Here is a 2,975-nt window from a genome sequence, read left to right as displayed (position 1 = left end):
AAAATAGTGGTTAAAGTAGAGGTTAAATGTGTAAATTAAAAACTAGTGGTTAAAAGGGGAACTATTATAACAAGGGAGAATAGGTGAGGACTTATGGAGCAAATAGCCAATTCTTTTTAAAAATGGCTAGTTGGCTATAAAAAGCCACTGTTGTCCCATTTTTCTCTATCTTTGATTTTCCGTTTTAAAATTGTTTTAGATCTAGGGTTAAATGTTTTCTCTCAAATTTTCTGCATCTATTATATTTTCTTTGCATCCAAACACTCCTTATTCCTTCAATTTTGTAAGAAAATCACTCTTCTCTAATTTCTCACCTAAATTTAGCTTGTTTTTGCTCAATTGGTACAAATTCATGGAGGTTTTTGAGTTAAAGGTAAATCTATTATTTTCTTATGTATTAAATTTTTATTAGGTGTTTCTAATTTGAATTTTCATAAATCTAAGCAAGAAAATTAAAGATCCATGGTTTTAAAGCTATGCTTTGCATAAAAATGTTGAATCTCATAATAAAGAGCTAAGAGATGTTTTAAAATGATTTGTAGTATATTTTGATGAGATTAAGAGGTTTACAAATTCAATTTCTCAAAATCTTTAAGTAATTGCATGAATTAAATGGTTCTCTTTTGAGATGAAAATGAACAATGTTTTTCCAAAAAGATATTAATTAAAGAAATTTAGCAAAGTTAAAGATCTAGATGTATAATTAGGCACAAGTTAGGGGGTTATGAGGTAGAAATTAAGGATTTAATTAAGTTAAAAAGAAGAAATTAAGTGAAATAGATTGTACGAAATAAGTCGAATAAGTATGTGTGACTGGAGAACCGTTTTATGAGCATAAAGAGAGTAAGCTAGATTGGTTTTGAATGCTTAGTAATATGTATATTTTTGACCGAAGCTAAAAACGTTGGTGGAGCCTCAACAAACAGGGATAAAGGCAAGCGAAAAGTTGTCTAGTTCAACGCGTCGTGGTGAGCTATAGGTGAGTGTATTTGTATGTTGTGTTTTAACATGAATTGTGAGATGTAAAGAATCAAAGTGAGGCTTGTGAACCCCCACTTATGGTATGTACGCATGGTCATGTTATATATAAGCGTGAATTTTGTGTTATACATAAATATGTGTGAAATTTATTATATAATATATATGTATGCGTTTATAGGGTTTTGTTAAATAATATATGTATATATATGCAAAGTTGTGGTGATAGGGAGTTTCTAAATGGGTATGTATATATGAAATAATTAAATGTCTTGTTATATATATATGCGTTTATGATTATATATAAGTTTTAGGGTATTGTTTCATATGATATATATACGTATAGGGGTTGTATTGTATATGATATATATAGGCATGGGTGGTTATACATATAATATATTATGTGCGTGGGCTTTATTGTATGTAAAATATATTTACATTCATGGGCTTTATTATATATTTTGCGTTATATATATAATATAATATATATGCATGGTTCTATTGTATACAGTATATATAATTATGGGTTTTGTTTTATATAATATATACATTTATGAGACTTTTAATGTATGTTTAAAATTTGGAGTGATAAATGTCACTAAATAAATATATATAATATATATTCATATATGATTTTGTAATATTCACAAACGAATATAAGAACAAATAATATAATGTAGACTCTTATAACATGTAAATTTTAAATAATATAATGTGGACTCTTATAACATGCAAATTTTATTATTAATGCATATCTATGCATGAAAGAACCTGTAAATGAATTATGAGATTTATGATATTGTGAGTTTTGATTAATGCAAAATTACATTATTGTGAAATGCTAAGTGCGAGCCCAATAGTAATGCGAGCCAGTTATATTGTGAAATAAAATGTGATTAAATAGATATTTTGGCAATGTGAACACTTGAAACTATTGGATACCATTGGCATGCCATAGGATTGTGAGTACTCACCATTTTTATTAAGTGTTGGGCATTGTGGCTTGAAGATAGCGTTGGAGAGATAAGGGAATGTTGAGCATAGCTCCATTCACTGTAGATAGCATGGTGTGTTTGGAGAGTGTGAGCATACGTGGTACTGTTATATTGTGAAATAAAATGTGATTAAATAGATATTTTGGCAATGTGAACACTTGAAACTATTGGATATCATTGGCATGCCATAGGATTGTGAGTACTCACCATTTTTATTAAGTGTTGGGCATTGTGGCTTGAAGATAGCGTTGGAGAGATAAGGGAATGTTGAGCATAGCTCCATTCACTGTAGATAGCATGGTGTGTTTGGAGAGTGTGAGCATACGTGGTACAGTTACATGGAGATAGCGTACGACTTTATGAGTCATGTGGTGTGTTATGGAGATTTGTTTATCCAATAAGTATATAATTTGACTATGTTTTATATTCACGAATTGCCAATATATCATTCTGTTGAGTATGAAAATTGTGTTATATGTGAATTGTTAAAATATGTTTAAATCCTAACAAGTTAGGTGTGTATATATTTCTGTTGTATGCATGTGTACTAACTAAGCTTTCCCAAGCTTACCCCCTTACTTTACCTTGCAGGTAAATAGTTCCCGAGTTAGTGAGGAGGGTGGCAAACGGTGATCCATCGCATGCCATTTTCTTTGAGTATGTGTGTTGAGCTTTTAATCTCTGAAGTGAAGGCAATGTGGGTCGTTCCAAGGGTGTAGTACTTGAATTAGACTTAAACTTTTAAATAAAATTTTCAATGTGTTGTTAACGGACATTATGAACTGTTAAATTTTTTTTTTGGATTTTTGAACATTATAATAACTTGCTTGATTACTGGTTTAGATGTTTTTAATTACTTGCTTAATGTGATGATAATTAAATGAACTAACAATTTTTTGTAGTTTAGGGAGACCGCTGAGTAATAAGGTATGCCTTATATCTTCTGATTGTGTGAATAAAATGATTAATTTAGAAAATCATGCACTTAGGTCTAGTTTCCTA

General features: G+C 29.8%; 1 long non-coding RNA gene across 1 annotated transcript; it reads left to right on the top strand.

Annotated features, from left to right (window-relative positions):
- Positions 1–219: 219 nt before the first annotated feature.
- LOC128042928 (uncharacterized) lies at positions 220–2,738 on the top strand. Its single transcript, XR_008198530.1, has 3 exons — positions 220–373; positions 896–979; positions 2,565–2,738. It is a non-coding gene; the product is annotated as an uncharacterized LOC128042928 (long non-coding RNA).
- Positions 2,739–2,975: the final 237 nt, after the last annotated feature.

This window comes from Gossypium raimondii, chromosome 8 (genome assembly GCF_025698545.1).
Source record: "Gossypium raimondii isolate GPD5lz chromosome 8, ASM2569854v1, whole genome shotgun sequence".
Lineage (NCBI taxonomy): Eukaryota > Viridiplantae > Streptophyta > Magnoliopsida > Malvales > Malvaceae > Gossypium > Gossypium raimondii.
This window is presented reverse-complemented; position numbering and strand designations above follow the sequence as displayed.